General features: G+C 48.1%; 1 pseudogene; it reads right to left on the reverse strand.

Moving 5' to 3' along the window:
• Window positions 1-1238: 1238 nt before the first annotated feature.
• Window positions 1239-19604, reverse strand: LOC136640515 (zinc finger protein 721-like; annotated as a pseudogene).
• Between the last annotated feature and the right edge of the window lie 3367 nt (window positions 19605-22971).

Genomic DNA, 22971 nt, shown 5'->3' on the forward strand with positions numbered 1-22971 from the left:
AGGGCCTAGGAGAGGAGGGTAAAGGAGGTAAATTGTACCCGGGCCCAGGGTCAAAACTGCTGTTCAGTATCGATACAAATGTATTTTCTTTGAACTAATGGATGTACAGGTTTTACCTGTAAAAGTTTCATCCGATTTAATATTATGTTGAAGCAGTTATGCTTTTGAGAAACTATTATTGAAGTCAGTGTTCAAAGGTAGTGTAGTGCACTTGATCTAAATAGGCAGCAGTACTCAAAACACTGTGGGAATGGTGAGGGGAAGGAAGTTCATGCTCAAATTGAAACACTTTCACTCAAAGCATTGATGTGGTTTCATCATGTGTGGCTTCTATAACGCGAAGTCAAGCCTGAGCTTTGACTGAAGCTCTTTCCACACTCCAGGCATTTATATGGTTTCTCTCCTGTGTGGGTTCTTAGATGGATAGTAAGTTTTCCATTCTCCCTGGAGCTGTTTCGACGCTCCAAGCCAGGGGTGCTCAATAGGTCGATCGCGATCCACCGGTCGATCGCGAGGCAAAATGAGTCGATCGAAGGCTTCTCTCTAGTCCACTCTCCAGTCCAGTCCAGCATCCTTGGGAGTGAGCCCTGTTGACTCTACTGGAGCTGACTCATGAGTAGACCTGGAGAGGAGCTGCTGGCAGGCTTCTCTCCCATCCACGCATCCCTGGGAGTGAGCCCCGTTGACTCTACTGGGGCTGACTTACCTTTCCCCTGTTTTTGCACTGGTATGTATGGAGATCTGCCCCCCCCCCAACTTCCATCTGTTGGTTCTATGTGCAAGGGGTTTTGCACTGGTCTTGCTGTGATGTCTATATAGAGATCTTCCCTCCCCCACACCTTTCCCCTGTTTTTGCACTGGTCTGTATAGAGATCTGCTCCCCCCCACTTGTATTGGAATCGAGGAAGATCTGGTGAGGAGGTAGATGTGGTGTCAGCAGTGGCCCCTTTAAGGGTAAGGCCTGGGCATCCAGCAGAGTGTGCTGCACAGCTGCAGCCACTTGAAGGCAATAGGGCCCTCAGGGATATAAGAGCACCTGAGGCAGGAAGGGCTCCACTTATTTATGTGAGTCAGCCTTTTCCTACATGAAGATCATCAAGTACCGGTCCACCATGACTGATGAACATTTGGAAGTGTGCTTGAGGCTGGCTGTCAGCAGCTACTGTCTGGACTATGCATCCTTGGCTGATTCACTTCAGTGCAAGTTATCAAAGTAAACTCAAGTAATTACAAAAAATGTTTATAGTTAATTATGTTGTGTTGTGCAATATTGGCTCAAGTGGTTATGCAAGGTACACCAACATACATTGTACACATAAATGTTAAATGTTATGATGGCGCAAACATTGTAAAAAAACTCTGGTAGATCTCCAGGCCTTGCTGGGTTTCAAAGTAGCTCTCGAGCCAAAAAAGTGTGAGCACCCCTACTCCAAACATTTATAAGGTTTATCACCAGTGTGGATTTTTTGATGCAAGATGAGGTCTGATCTCTGCCTGAAGCTCTTTCCACACTCCAATCATTTACAAGGTTTCTCCCCAGTGTGGGTTCTTTGATGCACAGTGAGGTTTGATCTCTGTCTGAAGCTCTTTCCACACTCGAAGCATTCATATGGCTTCTCCCCAGTGTGGATTCTTTGATGCACAGTCAGGCTTGAGCTCACACTGAAGCTCTTTCCACACTCCAAACATTTATATGGTTTCTCTCCTGTGTGGGTTCTTTGATGGACAGTAAGTTTTCCCTTCTCCATGAAGTTCTTTCCACATTCCAAGCATTTATATGTTTTCACTCCCCTGTGGGTTCTTTGATGTGCAGTCAGGGATGAGCTCACACTGAAGCTCTTTCCACACTCCAGGCATTTATATGGTTTCTCTCCTGTGTGGGTTCTTTGATGGACAGTAAGTTTTCCATTCTCCCTGAAGCTCTTTCCACATTCCAAACATTTATATGGCTTCTCCCCTGTGTGGATTCGTTGATGGACAGCGAGGTTTGCTCTCTTACTGAATCTCTTTCCACACTTCAAGCATTTATAAGGTTTCTCTCCAGTGTGAGTCCTTTGATGCAAAGTGAGAAGTGAACCACAACTGAAGCTCTTTCCACACACCAAGCATTTGTATGGCTTCTCCCCTGTGTGAATTCTTTGATGCACAGCGAGGTTTGCTCTCTTACTGAAGCTCTTTCCACACTCCAAGCATTTATATGGTTGCTCCCCATTGTGGGTTCTTTGATGCACAGCAAGGATTGCTCTTTCACTGAAGCTCTTTTCACACTTCAAGCATTTATAAGGTTTCTCTCCTGTGTGAGTCCTTTGATGCAAAGTGAAAAGTGAACAACAACTGAAGGTCTTTCCACACACCAAGCATTTGTATGCCTTCTCCCCTGTGTGGGTTCTTTGATGCACAGTCAGGCTTGAGCTCACACTGAAGGTCTTTCCACACTCCAAGCATTTATATGGTTTTTCTCCTGTGTGGGTTCTTTGATGCAAAGTGAGGTTTCTGTTTGCACTGAAGCTCTTTCCACACTCCAAGCATTTATATGTTTTTACTCCCCTGTGGGTTCTTTGATGTGCAGTCAGTTCTGAGCTCACACTGAAGCTATTTCCACACTCCAGGCATTTATATGGTTTCTTTCCTATGTGGGTCCTTTCATGGATAGTAAGTTTTCCATTCTCCCTGAAGCTCTCTCCACATTCCCAGCATTTATATGGCTTCTCCTCTGTGTGGATTCTTTGATGCAAAGTCAGACTTGAGCTCACACTGAAGCTCTTTCCACACTCCAAGCATTTATAAGGTTTCTTTCCTTTGTGAGTCCTTTGATGCAAAGTGAGAAGTGAAGCACAACTGAAGCTCTTATATGGCTTCTCCCCTGTGTGGATTCCTTGATGCACAGTGAGGTTTGCTCTCTTACTGAAGCTCTTTCCACACTCCAAGCATTTATATGTTTTGACTCCCCTGTGGGTTCTTTGATGTGCAGTCAGGGATGAGCTCACATTGAAGCTCTTTCCACACTCCAGGCATCTATATGGTTTCTCTCCTGTGTGGGTTCTTTGATGGACAGTAAGTTTTCCATTCTCCCTGAATCTCTTTCCACATTCCAAGCATTTATATGGCTTCTCCCCTGTGTGAATTCTTTGATGCACAGTGAGGTTTGCTCTCTTACTGAAGCTCTTTTCACACACCAAACATTTGTATGGTTTCTCCCCTGTGTGGATTCTTTGATGCACAGTGAGGTTTGCTCTCTTACTGAAGCTCTTTCCACACACCAAACATTTGTATGGTTTCTCCCCTGTGTGGATTCTTTGATGCACAGTGAGGTTTGCTCTCTTACTGAAGCTCTTTCCACACATCAAGCATTTATATGGTTTCTCCCCTGTGTGGATTCTTTGATGCACAGTGAGGTTTGCTCTCCTACTCAAGCTCTTTCCACACTCCAAGCATTTTGTCTTCCAGACCAGAGCTGGGTTTCCCTCCTGACTCTCTGATATGTCCTGGTCTCTAAAAGTCATTTCCTTTGTGTCAACAACAGTCCTTCCCAGTGACACCCCACACAGCTTCCTTTGATCTTCACTGTCTTGTTCATTGCTTCCTGGAACAGACAGAGAGAAGTTTGATTACCAATGCAATAGAGAAAGGGAAGATCTAAAGCACACTCCTAGGCATGTATACTTAGAAGTAAACCCCAATGGATTCAGCAGCACTGAATCTGAGGAAATGATGCATAGGATTGCAGTCCTGCTCAGGGCTGTGACTACCAGTTAGATGTTTGAGGAATGTGAAAATCCTGGCTGCTTTCCCTGTTGCAACCTGGCCCAAGCACAGGATACAGGCAGCTTTGTTAGCCCTGGTGGACAGCATTGCTTCAGAGAAGGCACAAGGAGGGCACCTCCATCTGATCCTTTCAGGCTTCACGGCCGCTTTACTATCATATCATTTTCTAACAAATGCTGAAACATCTGTTATTTTGTACAGAGGGACCTCTCTGTGACTGGTGTCCTTTTTCAAATGGAATGTGAAAAAACTGAGCCTTTTCATTGAGCTCAGCTGGACTGAAAGGTCAGGAGTGGACTTCCACAGGCTCCATTTTATAACCCATCTTGTTTAATCTCATCCTGTATTGCCCTTGAGGCAGTGAAGGTTTGTCACCAACTAGGCAAAGCAAGGGGGGAAAAAATCAGTGCCACCATCTTTCTGCATTTTCTTGGCTAGGAGGTATCTCAAGTTTGCAGATGAGATTTTCCATCTGATTTTGTGTGCTTCCATCCTGCTCACCTCATTGGAGTTGCTCCATTCATGGCCACTATCCTTGGCTCCATTCATCATCACTAAAAGGTCAACAGGCATGTGGATGTGGGAAAACCCGTGGACATTAAATATCTGGACTTTCAGAAGGCGTTCGACATGGTCCCTCACCAAAGGCTACTGAAAAAACTCCACAGTCAGGGAATTAGAGGACAGGTCCTCTCATGGACTGACAACTGGTTGAAGGCCAGGAAACAGAGAGTGGGTGTCAATGGGCAATTTTCACAATGGAGAGAAGTGAAAAGCGGTGTGCCCCAAGGATCTGTACTGGGACCGGTGCTTTTCAACCTCTTCATAAATGACCTGGAGACAGGGTTGAGCAGTGAGGTTGCACAGTTTGCAGACGACACCAAACTTTTCTGAGTGGTGAAGACCAGAAGTGATTGTGAGGAGCTCCAGAAGGATCTCTCCAGACTGGCAGAATGGGCAGCAAAATGGCAGATGCGCTTCAATGTCAGTAAGTGTAAAGTCATGCACATTGGGGCAAAAAATCAAAACTTCACATATAGGCTGATGGGTTCTGAGCTGTCAGTGACAGATCAGGAGAGAGATCTTGGGGTGATGGTGGACAGGTCGATGAAAGTGTCAACCTAATGTGCGGAGGCAGTGAAGAAGGCCAATTCTATGCTTGGGATCATTAGGAAGGGTATTGAGAACAAAACGGCTAATATTATAATGCCGTTGTACAAATCGATGGTAAGGCTACACCTGCAGTATTGTGTCCAGTTCTGGTCGCCGCATCTCAAAAAAGACATAGTGGAAATGGAAAAGGTGCAAAAGAGAGGGACTAAGACGATTCCTGGGCTGGGGCACCTTCCTTATGAAGAAAGGCTACGGCGTTTGGGCCTCTTCAGCCTAGAAAAGAGACGCCTGAGGAGGGACATGACTGAGACATACAAAATTATGCAGGGGATGGACAGAGTGGATAGGGAGATGCTCTTTACACTCACATAACACCAGAACCAGGGGATATCCACTAAAATTGAGTGTTGGGAGAGTTAGAACAGACAAAAGAAAATATTTCTTTACTCAGCGTGTGGTTGTTCTGTGGAACACCTTGCCACAGGATGTGGTGATGGCATCTAGCCTGGACGCCTTTAAAAGGGGATTGGACAAGTTTCTGGAGGAAAAATCCATTACGAGGTACAAGCCATGATGTGTATGCGCAACCTCCTGATTTTAGAAATGGGTTATGTCAGAATGCCAGATGCAAGGGAGGGCACCAGGATGTGGTCTCTTGTTATCTGGTGTGCTCCCTGGGGCATTTGGTGGGCCGCTGTGAGATACAGGAAGCTGGACTAGATGGGCCTATGGCCTGATCCAGTGGGGCTGTTCTTGTTCTTATGTTCACTAGAAAAGATATCTTGCCAACTGTACTTTCCTAAGCCATTGATACAAGAACATTGAATTTATTTTTAGAAACTGAGTGTGTGATGTCTGGATGCAGTCCTGACATCTGCTAATGGGAAGAGGCAAGGAATGAAAATATTTGCCCATGGAGAGCAAAGCACTTTTGTGAGGAATTCTTAGAACAGAGGTAGGGATGGAGCCTAGAGGAACATTTGTGGAGAAGGACTGGGTGTATATTAGGTTCACAACAGAGGTGAGGAGGGCTTCATTTCTCAAGGGAGCTTAAGCCTGGGAGAGGGAACCATTCCATCCTAACTCTGATATTAGGAAAAAATAGATTGAAGGGCACAAATGTTGTGAGGTGTGAATGTGAATGGAGAGCACAAAGCCACAAGGAATGTTCACTGGAGAACTCCAATTGGGGCTGCAACCCTAACCACACTTTCCTGAGAGTAAGCCCCATTGAACAAAATAGGACTTACTTCTGAGTAGACCTGGTTAGGATTGTGCCCTGTATCTATTCAACACATTGAATATTCAACCTCCCAAGGATAGGATCCATAGCACAGCCAAGCAGCTACCTGATGATCCATCCCCTTCTCTGGAGTCCCAGGGAAAGGGAGTGTCTCCTTCTAGCCAGGAGACATGGTCAGGTTTGGAAAGTTCTGTAGAGAAAACAATCAATACTTCTGACTGCAACTTGTCTGGGGATTTCACTTCCACCCCTTCCACTGCACTCTCCCCCAAAGCCAAGCCCTTCTAACTCCAACATAAAGTGGTGCCACAAGTGCTACAATGGAATGGCAGGACAGAGGAAGGACAGATCAGTTGGTGTTTCTGAGGCTCCAAGAGGCCTCCCTTTAAAGCAATGCAGGAGTCTCTGCCAATCTTTGCTGGAGTCTGGTCAACATTGGCCATTCCTTTCTTCACCTTCTGAAGTTTCTCTCCCTAAACAACTTCCTTTGCCTAAAAGGGAAGGAGGGGGACCAGGGAAACAGACATGTGGATGCGGGAGAACCCGTGGACTTTGTATATCTGAACTTTCAGAAGGCATTGGACACGGTTTGACCTGTGCTTTTCAGCCTGTTCATAAATGATCAGGAGACAGGGTTAAGCAGCAAGGTGGCCAAGTTTGAAGATGACACCAAATTTTTCCAAGTGGTGTAGACCAGAAGAGATTGTGAAGAGCTTAAGAAGGATCTCTCCAAACTGGGAGACTGGGCAGCAAAATGGCAGATGCGTTTCAATGTAAGTCAGTGTAAAGACATGCACATTGGGGCAAAGAATCAAAACTTTACGTATAGGCTAATGGGTTCTGAGCTGTCTGAGACAGATCAGGAGAGAGATCTTGGGGTCCTTGTGGACAACTCCTTGAAAGTGCTGATCCAATGTGTGGCAGCAGTGAAGAGGGCTAATTCCATGCTTGGGATCATTAGGAAAGGCATTGAGAATAAGACAGCTAATATTGTAATGCCTTTGTACAACTCGATAGTAAGGTCACACCTGAAGTATTGTGTCCAGTTCTGGTTGCCACATCTCCAAAAGGATATAGTGGAGATGGAAAAGGTGCAAAAGACCAACCAAAATGATTGCTGGCCTGGGGCACCTCCCTTATGAGGAAAGGCAAGAATGTTTGGGCCTCGCCTGGGGGGAGACATTATTGAGACATGCAAAATCATGCAAGGGGTGGACAGTGATTATGCATAGTAACATTGTGCTTTAGCAAACGTGGCAATTACAAGCACACTTGCTCCTCTGCCAGAGCATACTCTGGGCAAGGCCTTGATCACGGGCTAAGGCATGAGACTTAACAAGAATGAGATAGCATATTAGGAGAGCGGTTACAGTTGTTGGCAACCTTCAGTCTCGAAAGACTATGGTATCGCGCTCTGAATGGTGGTTCTGGCACAGCATCTAGTGTGGCTGAAAAGGTCAATTCGGGAGTGACAATCCCTTCCACACTGGGAGCAAGTGCAGTCTGTCCCTGGTCTGTCTCCCTGGCTATGGGCCTTCCTTCTTTGCCTCTTTGCCTCAGACTGTTGGCCAAGTCTCTCTTCAAACTGGGAAAGGCCATGCTGCACAGCCTGCCTCCAAGTGGGCCGCTCAGAGGCCAGGGTTTCCCACCTGTTGAGGTCCACTCCTAAGGCCTTCAGATCCCTCTTGCAGATGTCCTTGTATCGCAGCTGTGGTCTACCTGTAGGGCGCTTTCCTTGCACGAGTTCTCCATAGAGGAGATCCTTTGGGATCCGGCCATCATCCATTCTCACGACATGACCGAGATTTGCAAACATTTGAATTTGACTAAAATTGTTTTAGGAAAAAAAGTATGTCCTGAGCGGTAATACCTTAGGAATGCTGTTATCTAGGAATGTTACTATCAACAACCTGTATTGCGCAAAGGGAAAAAAGTGAATAAAAGCACGGCTGCTGGCTAAAAAAGGAAGCTTCGCTCCTGCCTAGACTTTGAAACTTGACTCTGTCTCCTGATTGCCTCTCATTGCTCATTGCCTCTCAAGGATTGTAGTCCTCATTGCTACAGACAGAGTGGATAGAGGGTTGCTGTTTTCTGGTAACGTAACACCAGAACCAGGGGACATCCATGAAAGTTGAGTGTCAGGAGAGTTAGGAAAGACAGAAGAAAATATTTCTTTACCCAGCATGTAATTAGTCTGTGGAACTCCTTGCCACAGGAAGTAGTGATGGCATCTTGCCTGGATGTCTTTAAGAGGGCACATTTCTGGAGGAGAAGTTCACTACGGGTTACAAGTCATAGTAGGTCTGTGCAAGCTCTTGGTTTTAGAGAATAGCTGCCTCTGATTGCCAGATGCAGGGGAGGGCACCGGGATGCAGGTTGTGTCTGTTGCCTTGTGTGCTCCCTGGGGCATTGGTGGGCCACTGTGAGATACAGGAAGCTGGGCTAGATGGGCCTTTGGCCTGATCCAGCCGGGCTCTTCTTATGTTCTTAGGTATTAAATAGCATTGTCAGTGTCTTAAAGGTTTTGTTCTGACAACCAGACCTGAGGAAAAGGGAGCAATGGAGCAAAATCCTCAGGGCTCTGGCTGCAAAGGAGCCTGGGTCATAACAATCCAAACTATAGAGTACAAAACAAATTTATTGCAAAATAAATCTGAGTACCTCAGTCTCTAGGGCTGTATTTCCACTACTTTCCACCACTGTTTTAATCTACTTTCAAAGCTCTTCTATTACCCCAGTGCATTCTGGAGACTGTGGTTCATTAACGGTAGCTCTAACACAGGGGTGTCAAACTTCCTGTCTCTCAAAAGGAGATTTCATAGTTTTCAAATAACATTACTTAGGCCCTGCTCAGAACCAGGAGGGCAAAGCGGACATTTGCTATCCGTTCCCTTGGAAAATCATTACAGTGTTAAATGCTAACAGTACTTCATACTTTTCAGCCACCCCTGAAAAAAGCAAAGGGATCCCGACTTACGGAGAAAAGCTATGTTCTCTTGATTCTCCAGCATCACTTCCACATACAGAGCCTTCTGGCCTGGGTCCAACAGAGCCCACTCCTCCTCGGTGAAATACAGGGCCACTTCCTCAAAGGACACCAGACCCTGAAAGGCACAAATCATCCCCAATCAACACACATTTCCAATCAAATACTGAAAGGACGCGAGAGAACCATGTATTTTCCTGCAGAGCTCAATGGTTCATGGACACTCTGCCTTTCTGCAGTTTAAAAATGTGGTCAGTTGGCCAGTTGAGTATTTAAGCTTTTGTTCATTTTTATTTACAGGGGGGCCCCATATACTTGGATTCAATTGTCTGTGGATTGGGCCCGGGGCTTCCCCCTGCATGCACCCCCCCAGGGACCTCAGGACGCCTCTGACATCTTGCAGCACCAGAAGAGGCATCCCTGGAACAAAAAAGGCTTCTCCCTGCAGGCTTCCCTGGTCACCTGGCCCTTACCTGAGCAGACTCTGCAGCAGCCGCTCCTTCTCCGGCCCAGGGAGGAAGCGATCCAGAACTCACCACTGAGGCCACTCCAGTGCCTGGGAGGGAGACAGCAGGGAAGGGAACTTATTCCTCCAGTTCAGGGAATATTGTACTGTTCTGCTTGCATCCAGGCTCTGGTTCTCGTCTTCCTTTGGCCTGCCCTCCCTTCCTTCCAGATCCCCTATTCCCCCCAGCACCATTGTGCCTTCCCCCTCCCCGTGTCTCCCTGTGAGGCTGCACTACACTGCTGCTTCCCACTCACCACTCCTGTCTGCTGCAGAACAGTGCAAGCCACTTCTAGCAGTGCGCTAAGTGTGCATTGCTCCTCTTCAGTGCAGACAGGGCTCTGTGGGGGTCAGCCTGGCAACTCACTGACCACACTGCAGACCCACTTTTCCTTGGCTGCCTCCTTGGAGGCGAGGAGGCCATCCAGGAGGCCAGCCTGGCAGCCTTCATATCCGTTACACAGTTCAGGCCTACTGGATTGAAGGCTTGAGGCCATCTTCAGAACATAAGAACAGCCCCACTGGATCAGGCCATAGACCCATCTAGCCCAGCTTCCTGTATCTCACAGCGGCCCACCAAATGCCCCAGGGAGCACACCAGATAACAAGAGACCTCATTCTGGTGCCCTCCCTTGCATCTGACATAGTCCATTTCTAAAATCAGGAAGTTGCACACACACATCGTGGCTTGTACCCCGTAATGGATTTTTCCTCCAGAAACTTGTCCAATCCCCTTTTAAAGGCATCCAGGTCAGTCGCCATCACCACATCCTGTGGCAAAGAGTTCCACAGACCAACCACACGCTGAGTAAAGAAATATTTTCTTTTGTCTGCTCCTCAGGCAGGGCTCTGTGGGGTAAGCCTGGCAACTCACTGACCATCCTGCAGACCTGCTTCTCCTTGGCTGCCTCGGAAGCGTGGAGGCCATCCAGGGCCAGCCTGGCAGCCTTCATCTCTGTTACACAGGAGTTACTACTTGATTTAAGGCTAGAGGCTGTCTTGTACAGTGCTGCAGAGTGTGGAGACCCATGAGCAATGCTAATGTGCAGCCTGGAGACAGGCAAGAGGAGAGGCCCTTTTTGAGGGCTGAAAAGAATTTAAATATAAATTTTATATAAATGAATTGAAGATGGAACTTAGATGTGTGAATAAATTCAACCACTCTGGCCCTTAGACACCCTCCAGATGCAACCAGAGCACAGTTCCAGTCATGTTTGGCAAATGGGCCAGGGGCTTTCTGGGGACAAGAGGCTGGCCGCGGGCCGGATAGAGGCTTGCCGTGGGCCGTATCTGGCCCTGGGGCCGGGTTTGGAGACCCCTGCCCTAAGTGCTCCTTCTTGGTCACAGTCAAACAAGCAGGGTGGGTGGAAGAGGCCAGGTAATAACTTTTTGAAGGGCAACAAAATAGAAGGGGCTACAAAGCTTTAGATGCCACAAACAGGAGGACTTGCTCTCTGGGGCTCCGCTAGAACCAAGGGCAAAATTGCAGGGAAGCAAATTTAGGACTGGCAGGAGGTGGCATCACCTGATCACAAGAGGCTGCCCAGCCCACAGGGGTCTGCCTGGCGCACAGCAGGCTCTCCCTGGAATGCGGGGTGGGGGCCGAACTGGGTTGCATCCCTTCCAGCTCGAATGCTATGCGATTCTGTGGCTGCAATCCTGGCTCCCTTACCCGGAAGTAAGGACCACTGATCTCCAGGGGGCTGACTTCAGAGGAGGAACCTGTGGGACTGCTACAGGTGACAGCCAAGGATGAGATCTGTTCCTCCCTGGGGTGCAAACGCCACCTCGTCTCTTCCTCCCCCACCCTCCAGTGTTTCGCGCCAGGAGAGGCCACTTCCCCCGCTGCAACCTGCACACATCTCCCCGCCCCCTTCCGCCTGCCCGTCTCATCTCTGCTCCTGCCTGCCCAGTTCGGTGCCAGCAGCACCGGGAAGCTGCAAAGAAGTGAGAGCAACATCCAGAGGGACAGGCTGGTGGGGGGGGGGGCGGTCTCATGTGGGTCCTCGAGCCGACCCCCAGCGCGGGGTTAAGGACACCCCCATAAAGATCCAAAGAAAAGTGAAGGCGGCCCCGCCGCACCCCGCCCCGCCTGGAAGAAGCCCCCCGACCCTCTTACTCACCCCCCAGCCGGGCACCCTCCGGCAGGCGCCCCCCGAGTGCCCGCGAAGCCTCCTGCGGGGTCTCGGCCCCGGACCGCACCGCCCGCGCGCCCTGCAGGAGACGGCAGTCCGGGGAGGGCAGTGGGGCGAGACCCCCGCAAGCCCCCACCTGCCGCCCGTCCTGCTGCATCTCCTCTCGGGGTCCGGTCCCTCCCTGCGGGGTCGCTGCCCGGAGGCGCCTCCACCTGCTCGCGCCCCGGCAAGAGCCCGTCTGCGCAGGAGGGTCCCGGGAAGAGCCGCGAGGGAAGGCGGCGCGTGGGGACGGGCCCCGCGACCCCCTCGGGGCGCAGCCAGGAGCCTCCTGCGTGCAGCTCGCGGCCAGGCGGAGCCGCTTCCCGGGGCCGGCGCTGGGCGGAGGCGGCGGGAGGAAGAGGCGGGCGGAGCGCTGCGGGGGAGGGGCGTCTGCGGAGGAGGGGCAGGAGCCCCTTGCCTGCCACCCGGTCCCCGCCCCGCTCCCTCGGCCCCCACCCGCCGCCCTCGCCGCTCCCGGGCTCCCTGCCTGGACGGGAAGCCCCTGGGGCAGGGAGCTGCTCGCGCACTCCTTGCAAAGGGCACCTGCAGGGCGGGGCTCCTGGGCTGCAGCTGGATCTTTCTTCCACGCGGGCACAAATGCACCTGCACTGGGGACAGACAGGACAGGAGACAGTCAGTGCTGAGGGGGGCAAAGCACTCAGTTTGGTGCCTGTACAAGAGGGACGGGCTCCACTTGAACCAGAATGGAACCAGACTGCTGGCGCATAACATTAAAAAGGTGGCAGAACAGCTTTTAAACTGATCCCTGGGGGAAGGCCGACAGGAGCCGAGGGGCATCTGCTTCGGGACTCTGATGGGGAGGATGGGGAGGTTAGAGAACAACAAGGCAAAGGCAGAGTAGGAGAAGAAATTGGGAATGGTAACGTAATGGGATGTGATAGATGGTTTGGCACAGTGAGAGGATGTGGGGACAAAGGAGCGAATAGGCAGCCCATCCTGGGGCATTCCGTGTATAAATGCTTTTATGCGAATGCCCGAAGTCTCCGAGCAAAGAGGGGAGAACTGGAATGTCTGGTGACAAGGGAAAACATTGACATAGTGGGCATAACGGAAACCTGGTGGGATGTGGAGAATCAGTGGGATACCGCAATCCCAGGCTATAAACCCTACAGGAGGGACAGGCAGGGGCGTGTTGGAGGTGGGGTGGCTGTTTATGTTAAGGAAGGGATAGAATCCAGCAAAGTAGAGATTGAAGGTGGGTCCGACTCCACCATAGAATCTCTGGGGGTTAAATTACCAGGCCTGAGGAGCGATGCAATACTGAGGGCATACTATCGTCCTCCAGACCAGAAACTGGAAGGGGACCTTGAAATGAGGAAACAGATCAGGGAGGTGACAAGGAGGGACAGGGTTGTAATCATGGGGGACTTCAATCATCCTCATATAGACTGGGTCAATTTGTGTTCTGGTCATGAAAAGGAGACCGGATTCCTTGACATGCTAAATGATTGTGCCTTAGAGCAGCTAGTCATGGAGCCCACCAGAGGACAGGTGACTCTGGATTTAATATTGTGCAGTACTCAGGACCAGTGTTACTGAGCCATTGGGGAACAGTGATCATGCTGCGATCCGTTTCAATATGCACGTCGAGGGAATACCGGGCAAATCTCTCACAAAAACCCTTGACTTCCAGTGGGCGGACTTCCGTCAAATGAGGAGGCTGGTTAGAATGAGGTTGAAAGGGAGGGTAAAAAGAGTCCAATATCTCCAGAGTGCATGGAGGCTGTTTAAACAACAGTAATAGAGGCCCAGCAGAGGTGTATACCGCAAAGAAAGAAGGGTTCCACTAAATCCAGGAGGGTGCCCGCATGGTTAACGAGCCAAGTAAGAGAGGCTGTGAAGGGCAAGGAAGCTTCCTTCCATAAATGGAAGTCTTGCCCTAATGAGAAGAATAAAAAGGAACATAAACTGTGGCAAAAGAAATGTAAGAAGGTGATATGGGAGGCCAAGCGAGACTATGAGGACCTATGGATGGTGAGGGAGGGAAAGGGGAGATAAAAGGAGTCTTAGAGATGTCAGAGAAATTGAATGAGTTCTTTGCATCTGTCTTCACAGCAGAAGACCTCAGGCAGATACCGCTGCCCAAACGGCCCCTCCTGACCGAGGAGTTAAGTCAGATAGAGGTTAAAAGAGAAGACGTTTCAGACCTCATTGATAAATTAAATAAAGATCAATAAGTCACCGGGCCCTGATGGCATCCACCCAAGAGTTATTAAGGAATTGAAGAATGAAGTTGCTGATCTCTTGACTAAGGTATGCAACTTGTCCCTCAAAACGGCCATGGTGCCAGAAGATTGGAGGACAGCAAATGTCATGCCTATCTTTAAAAAGGGAAAGAGGGGGGACCCGGGAAACTATAGGCCGGTCAGCCTAACATCTATACCGGGTAAGATGGTGGAATGCCTCATCAAAGATAGGATCTCAAAACACATAGATGAACAGGCCTTGCTGAGGGAGAATCAGCATGGCTTCTGTAAGGGTAAGTCTTGCCTCACGAACCTTATAGAATTCTTGAAAAGGTCAACAGGCATGTGGATGCGGGAGAACCCGTGGACATTATATACCTAGACTTTCAGAAGGCGTTTGACATGGTCCCTCACCAAAGGCTACTGAAAAAACTCCATAGTCAGGGAATTAGAGGACAGGTCCTCTCATGGATTGAGAACTGGTTGAAGACCAGGAACATAAGAACATAAGAACAGCCCCACTGGATCAGGCCATAGGCCCATCTAATCCAGCTTCCTGTATCTCACAGCGGCCCACCAAATGCCCCAGGGAGCACACCAGATAACAAGAGACCTCATCCTGGTGCTCTCCCCTACATCTGGCATTCTGACTTAACCCATTCCTAAAATCAGGAGGTTGCGCATACACATCATGGCTTGTACCCCATAATGGATTTTTCCTCCAGAAACTTGTCCAATCCCCTTTTAAAGGCGTCTAGGCTAGACGCCAGCACCACATCCTGTGGCAAGGAGTTCCACAGACTGACCACGCGCTGAGTAAAGAAATATTTTCTTTTTTCTGTCCTAACCCGCCCAACACTCAATTTTAGTGGATGTCCCCTGGTTCTGGTATTATGTGAGAGTGTAAAGAGCATCTCCCTATCCACTCTGTCCATCCCCTGCATAATTTTGTATGTCTCAATCATGTCCCCCCTCAAGCGTCTCTTTTCTAGGCTGAAGAGGCCCAAACGCCGTAGCCTTTCTGCTCTGTGGAAGCCTTTCTGCTCTGTGGAAACACAGAGTGGGTGCCAATGGGCAATTTTCACAGTGGAGATAGGTGAAAAGCGGTGTGCCCCAAGGATCTGTCCTGGGACCGGTGCTTTTCAACCTCTTCATCAATGACCTGGAGACAGGGGTGAGCAGTGAGGTTGCAAAGTTTGCAGACGACACCAAACTTTTCTGAGTGGTGAAGACCAGAAGTGATTGTGAGGAGCACCAGAAGGATCTCTCCAGACTGGCAGAATAGGCAACAAAATGGCAGATGTGCTTCAATGTCAGTAAGTGTAAGGTCATGCACATTGGGGCAAAAAATCAAACCTTCACATATAGGCTGATGGGTTCTGAGCTGTCTGTGACAGATCAGGAGAGAGATCTTGGGGTGGTGGTGGACACGTCGATGAAAGTGTCGACCCAATGTGCGGTGGCAGTGAAGAAGGCCAATTCTATGCTTGGGATCATTAGGAAAAGTATTGAGAACAAAACGGCTAATATTATAATGCCGTTGTACAAATTGATGGTAAGGCCATACCTGGAGTATTGCGTCCAGTTCTGGTCACCGTATCTCAAAAAAGACATAGTAGAAATGGAAACGGTGCAAAAGAGAGCGACTAAGATGATTACAGGGCTGGGGCTCCTTCCTTATGAGGAAAGGCTATGGCGTTTGGGCCTCTTCAGCCTAGAAAAGAGACGCCTGAGGGGGGACATGATTGAGACATACAAAATTATGCAGGGGATGGACAGAGTGGATAGGGAGATGCTCTTTACACTCTCACATAATACCAGAACCAGGGGACATCCACTAAAATTGAGTGTTGGGCGGGTTAGGACAGACAAAAGAAAATATTTCTTTACTCAGCGTGTGGTTGGTCTGTGGAACTCCTTGCCACAGGATGTGGTGACGGCATCTGGCCTGGACACCTTTAAAAGGGGATTGGACAAGTTTCTGGAGGAAAAATCTATTACGGGGTACAAGCCATGAGGTGTATGCGCAACCTCCTGATTTTAGAAATGGGCTGTGTCAGATGGCCAGATGCAAGGGAGGGCACCGGGATGAGATCTCTTGTTATCTGGCGTGCTCCCTGGGGCATTTGGTGGGCCGCTGTGAGATACAGGAAGCTGGACTAGATGGGCCTATGGCCTGATCCAGTGGGGCTGTTCTTATGACTTAGGGGTGAGTTTGGTTTTCCATATGCTGCCAATGCCACGTAGATGGGAAGACCTGGGCTCCGAAGACTTACCCAGCTGTCTCCACCCTCCCCCGTCTGCCCCCTCCGTGCCCCCATTCTGCTTGCCCGTCACCACCCTCCCCCACTCTGTTTCACTCCTGCCCCTTTGCAAAGGGGCCAAGATGAAACTTTGTACCCCCAGGTAAAATTCCTGCCAGAGGCCCTGATTCAGAGTGACAGGGTTCTAAGACAAAAAGGAGAAAATGGATTACAGGGAAAAACTCAACTGCACTTGAGTTATTTAAGTATCATTTTATTCTCTACAGCAGTGTTTCTCAAACTGTGGGTTGGGACCCACTAGGGGGGTCATGAGCCAATTTCAGGTGGGTTCCCATTCACTTCAATATTTTATTTTTAATATGTTAAACTTGATACTACCATGGCATGTGACTGCATTTGGGGAAATGTTATAGACCTGTACTTTTAACAAGCTACTCTGTATATTCCTTTAACAATGATAGTAAATGGGACTTACTCCTGGGTAAGATTACAACCTAGGATCCTTACAAAGTTTCCTGCTTGATGATGTCACCTGGTCATGACATCACTTCCAGTGGGTCCTGACAGATTCTCATTCTAAAAAGTTGGTTCCCGATGCTAAATGTGTGAGAACCACAGCTCTACAGGTATAAGATTGACATTCAGCATTGCGGTTCAGTATGGATACATTTGTATTTTCTTTGAATTAATGGATGAACAGGTTTTACCTATAAAAGTTTCATCAGATTTAATATTATGTTGAAGCAGTTGTTATGCTTTTGAGAAACTATTTTTGAAGTCAGTGTTCAAAGGTAGTGTAGTGCACTTGATCTACATAGGCAACAGTACTCAAAACACTTTGTGGGAAGTGTGATGGGAAGTTCATGCTCAAATTGAAACACTTTCACTCAAAGCATTGATGTGGTTTCATCATGTGAGGCTTCTATAATGCGAAGTCAAGCCTGAGCTTTGACTGAAGCTCTTTCCACACTCCAGGCATTTATATGGTTTCTCCCCAGTGTGGATTCTTTGATGCAGAGTGAGCTCTGATCTCTGCCTGAAGCTCTTTCCACATTCCAAGCATTTATAAGGTTTCTCCCCAGTGTGGATTCTTTGATGCACAGCAAGCTTTGATCTTGTACTGTAGCTCTTCCCACACTCCAAGCATTTATATGGCTTCTCCCCTGTGTGGATTCTTTGATGCACAGTCAGTCTTCAGCTCACACTGAAGCTATTTCCGCACTCCAAGCATTTATATGTTTTCACTCCTTTGAGAGTTCTTTGATGTGCAGTCAGGGATGAGCTCACACTGAAGCTCTTTCCACACTCCAGGCATTTATATGGTTTCTGTCCTGTGTGGATTCGTTCATGCACAGTGAGGTTTGCTCTCTTACTGAAGCTCTTTTCACACTTCAAGCATTTGTATGGCTTCTCCCCTGTGTGGATTCTTTGATGCACAGCGAGGTTTGCTCTCTTACTGAAGCTCTGTCCACACTCCAAACATTTATACAGTTTCTCTCCTGTGTGAGTCCTTTGATGCAAAGTGAGAAGTGAACCACAACTGAAGCTCTTCCCACACTGTAAGCATTTATATGGCTTGTTCCCTGTGTGGATTCTTTGATGCACAGTGAGGTTTGCTCTCTTACTGAAGCTCTTTCCACATTCCAAGCATTTATATGGCTTGTTCCCTGTGTGTATTCTTTGATGCACAGTGAGGTTTGCTCTCTTACTGAAGCTCTTTCCACATTCCAAGCATTTATATGGCTTCTCACCTGTATGGATTCTTTGATGCACAGTGAGGTTTGCTCTCTTACTAAAGCTCTTTCCACACTTCAAACATTTGTATGGTTTCTCCCCTGTGTGGATTCTTTGATGTACAGTTAGGTTTGCTCTCTTACTGAAGCTCATTCCACACTCCAAGCATTTATATGGTTTCTCTCCCGTGTGGGTTCTTTGATGCAAAGTGAGGTTTCCGTTTGTACTGAAGCTCTTTCCACACTCCAAGCATTTATATGTTTTCACTCCTTTGTGGGTTCTTTGATGTGCAGTCAGGGATGAGCTCACACTGAAGCTCTTTCCACACTCTAGGCATTTATATGGTTTCTCTCCTGTGTGGGTTCTTTGATGGATTGTAAGTTTTCCATTCTCCCTGAAGCTCTTTCCACATTCCAAGCATTTATATGGCTTCTCCCCTGTGTGGATTCGCTCATGCACAGTGAGGTTTGCTCTCTTACTGAAGCTCTTTCCACACTTCAAGCATTTGTATGGTTTCTCCCCTGTGTGAATTCTTTGATGCACAGTGAAGTTTACTCTCTTACTGAAGCTCCTTCCACACTCCAAGCATTTATATGGTTTCTCTCCTGTGTGAGTTCTTTGATGCAAAGTGAGAAGTGAACCACAACTGAAGCTCTTTCCACACACCAAGCATTTGTATGGCTTCTCCCCTGTGTGGATTCTTTGATGCACAGCGAGGTTTGCTCTCTTACTGTAGTTCTGTCCACACTCAAAGCATTTATATGGTTTCTCTCCTGTGTGAGTCCTTTGATGCAAAGTGAGAAGTGAACCACAACTGAAGCTCTTCCTACACTGTAAGCATTTATATGGCTTGTCCCCTGTGTGGATTCTTTGATGCACAGTGAGGTTTGCTCTCTTACTGAAGCTCTTTCCACACTCCAAGCATTTATATGTTCTCACTCCGCTGTGGGTTCTTTGATGTGCAGTCAGGGATGAGCTCACACTGAAGCTCTTTCCACACTCCAGGCATCTATATGGTTTCTCTCCTGTGTGGGTTCTTTGATGGACAGTAAGCTTTCCATTCTCCCTGAAGCTCTTTCCACATTCCAAGCATTTATATGGCTTCTCCCCTGTGTGGATTCGTTCATGCACAGTGAGGTTTCCTCTCTTACTGAAGCTCTTTCCACACTTCAAGCATTTATATGGTTTCTCCCCTGTGTGGGTTCTTTGATGTGTTGTACGTTTTGACTTACTGCTCAAGGTGTTTGGACATTGAGGGCATTTTTCCTTTCTATTTCCAGTTTCTTTCTCTGGGTCTACTGGGGTGAAGCTCATATCCCCACCGTGATGAGGATCAGATTTTTTTCTCCAGTCCTCTGTCTGGTGTCCCTTCATTCCTGTGCTGGCTTCTCCATGCAATGGGTACTTATTCCTTCTTCCCCCTTTCTGATATTCAGGTTGGACTGAGATGTCATGGTAGTCAGAATCTTGACAAACAACAGATTTTGTCTTCCAGACCAGAGCTGGGTTTCCCTCCTGACTCTCTGATATGTCCTGGTCTCTAAAAGTCATTTCCTTTGTGTCAACAACAGTTGTTTCCAGTGACACCCCACACAGCTTCCTTTGATCTTCACTGTCTTGTTCATTGCTTCCTGGAACAGAGAGAGAGAAGTTTGATTACCAATGCAAGATAATAGAGAAATGGAAGATCTAAAGCACACTCCTAGGCATGTATACTTAGAAGTAAACCCCAATGGATTCAGCAGCACTGAATCTGAGGAAATGAGGCATAGGATTGCAGCCCTGCTCAGGGCTGTGACTATCAGTTAGTTATCAGATAACTGTCAGTTATCACCTTCCGTCTGCATACCCCCCTAACTGGAGCAGTTGAGCCTATGGATAGCTCTCCTTCTGAAGCCTTTAAGCCTGTGGTGATGAATGAATCGGCCAGTGAGGTGGACTATCTCAATGGAGTGGGTTTGCTGTGCCATTCGACTAACTCGGAGGAGGCCTTGCATTATGCTGTGGCCATCCAACAATTGCCTAGAGACTCAGCCCAGATCTTGTCATCTCCCCCAAGATCATCACAGCCTAATATGAACTCCTTATCTAAAGCCCTGAATGGGGTGCCATCGGGGGCAGCGTCTGCTGTTCCGTGCAATGAGGAGTTGGAATCAGCTCCTGAGTCCTGTAAAGCTTTGCCAGAGACTCCTGGCTTTTAATTATTAATTAATTAAATTAACAGTATTTATATACCGCTTTTCAACTAAAAGTTCACAAAGCGGTTTACAGAGAAAAATCAAATAACTAATTGGCTCCCTGGCCCAAAAGGGCTCACAATCTAAAAAAATTCCACCTACCCTCCAGGCCCCTTGTGACACAGAAGTGGATGGCCAAAATTCAGGATCAATTAACTCAATAACTACTGACCTCCCAATGCACTTACCTACTGATGACCATTCACTCATTGCAAAGGCGCTCACAGCCCCCAAAGGCCCCTTGCCAGCAGAACAAGGTTTTAGGGCAGATCCTCCTGCATTGGTGGCTAAAGAACTGACAATGGAATTACAGCTGGAGGGGGATGACATTGTGGAAGGTGCCATCAGCGCCTTTAAGGAACTCACAAGACCAGAACCACTAAATATTAACAGATCCCTGGACAGAGTTAAAGCAGAACTTCTCAATTACAGCGCGGAAACTTTGATCTATGAAGTCCTTCCAGTGCAAGCATCAGCTCATCTGTGTGTTCCAGAAGCAACCACGGAGGTAACTGCCGCCTCTCATTCCAGGGATTTTAGGTGTAATCTCCTGTGGCCAATTTAGCCCTGAGTAGCTGTGTGTCTCACAATCCTTCTAGTGCTGAGTGTCCATCAGGAAGCAAAGATTGACTAATTAATGCTTCTCCAGCTCTTACTACCTCTTCCCATCTAAGAATTCTTTCCTGGAATATTGCAGGGTGGAAGAACAAGAAAAATGACAGCGGCTTCTTAAGCTATCATAGAACCTTTGACATTATTCTGTTGCAGGAGACATGGGTTTTGGACCATCTGTATAACCCTGGCTACCTGCAACTTTGTAGTACCTGCAACTAAACCCACCTCCAATGGTCGTCCTTTGGTGGGTTTAGCCAGCCTTGTACTGAAGCAGTTCAAGTCATGCCCTTTAGACATCATTCCAGGTTGTTGTAAGATACAAGCAGTGAGGGTGTCTTTTGCAGACATTGACTTAATTTGCGTCAACACTTATATTCCTCCTTTGTTTAATAGTTTACAAAGGACCCAGCTCTGGAATGATCTATCGTCATGTATGAATGACGTTAAGAGGGCCCACCCCCATGCTGAAATTGTTTTGCTGGGCGATTTAAATGCCAGGGTGGGGAATTCAGCAGAAATCTTCCGCAGAGCCTGGGATGTGGATGATGACAGCTCCCTCCACCTCATTTGTGCACTAAGCAGGCGGTCCAAAGATACATACTATAATGCTAATGGTATAGCCCTTGCTAAGTTTTCCATCAGCTCTAACATGATCTGGCTTAACGGTCTAAAAGAGTTCCCCAATGCTGATGAATTTACTTTTGTGTCCTCTTGTGGCGCCAGTGTTGTGGATTACATTTTAGTTTCCACTAAAATGAAACATCATGTGAAAGATTTTGCCATTGGGGACCTAACCCTTAGTGACCATTTACCTTTAATCTTGGTCCTTGACCTCCATTCTGGGAGTGTTCCATCACAAGCTGAGGTAGATACAAATCCAGAGTGTAGGTATAAAATTGTGGCTAAATCCCTTTCCCCAAATTTCCATCGTCTAAGTACGGAACCAGCAAGCAGAGATTTTTTATCGGCCATTCTACAGGATCCGGATCCCTTTGTTCAAATCAAATCCCTGCAGCTCCAGTCATCAGCAGGACCTATCACTCTCATCAGTGCTTATGCACCGACTCTGTCGTCTCCAGCAGAAGCCAAAGACAAATTCTATGATGACCTGGCCACCACTGTCAAGAAAATCCCTGTAAAAGAGCCATTGTTCATCCTCGGCGATTTCAATGCTAGAGTTGGTGCTGATAACAGTTCATGGCCCACTTGCTTAGGTCAGTTTGGCACTGGGAGGATGAACGAAAATGGCCAACGCCTGCTAGAGTTTTGCTGTCATCACGGTCTCTGTGTCAGCAACACGTTCTTCAACACAAAGCCCCAACATAGAGTCTCTTGGAGACATCCAAGATCAAAGCACTGGCACCAGCTCGACCTGATCCTCACCAGACGCTCCAGCCTTCCCAGCATCAAGATCACACGCAGTTATCATGGTGCTGCCTGCGACACTGACCACTCCCTGGTGTGCAGCAGAGTGAAACTGCAAACAAAGAGACTGTATCACACGAAAAAGGAAGGAAGACCTCGCATTGATACCAGCAAGACCCGGGATCAGAGAAAAGTGGAGGAATTTGCACAAGCGCTTGAGGAATCTCCTCCAGGCCCGGCCGACGCAAACGCATCCAACAGATGGGAACATTTCAAGAATACCGTTTACAACACCGCCTTGTCCATATTCGGCAAGAAGACCAACAAGGCGGCAGACTGGTTTGAAGCCCACTCTGAGGAGTTGACACCAGTCATTGAGGAAAAGAGGAGAGCTCAAGCAGCATACAAGGCCTGTCCCAGTGAGCACAACCTGCAGGTCCTCCGAACTGCTTGCAGCAAAGTCCAACAGACTGCCAGGAGATGTGCTAACGACTACTGGCTCCAGCTCTGTTCCGAGATACAGATAGCAGCTGACACGGGCAACATCAAGGGGATGTATGATGGTATCAAGCAGGCCCTAGGTCCAACACAGAAGAAAATTGCCCCTCTGAAGTCTGCCACAGGCGAGGTCATCCAGGATCGGGCGCAGCAGATGGAACGCTGGGTGCAGCACTACTCTGAGCTATATTCCAGAGAAAATGTAGTCACCGAAGAAGCACTGAACAACATTGAGTGCCTGCCTGTGCTGGAAGAGCTTGACAGT

The sequence above is a fragment of the Tiliqua scincoides genome, chromosome 2 (genome assembly GCF_035046505.1).
Source record: "Tiliqua scincoides isolate rTilSci1 chromosome 2, rTilSci1.hap2, whole genome shotgun sequence".
NCBI classification, from domain to species: Eukaryota; Metazoa; Chordata; class Lepidosauria; order Squamata; family Scincidae; genus Tiliqua; species Tiliqua scincoides.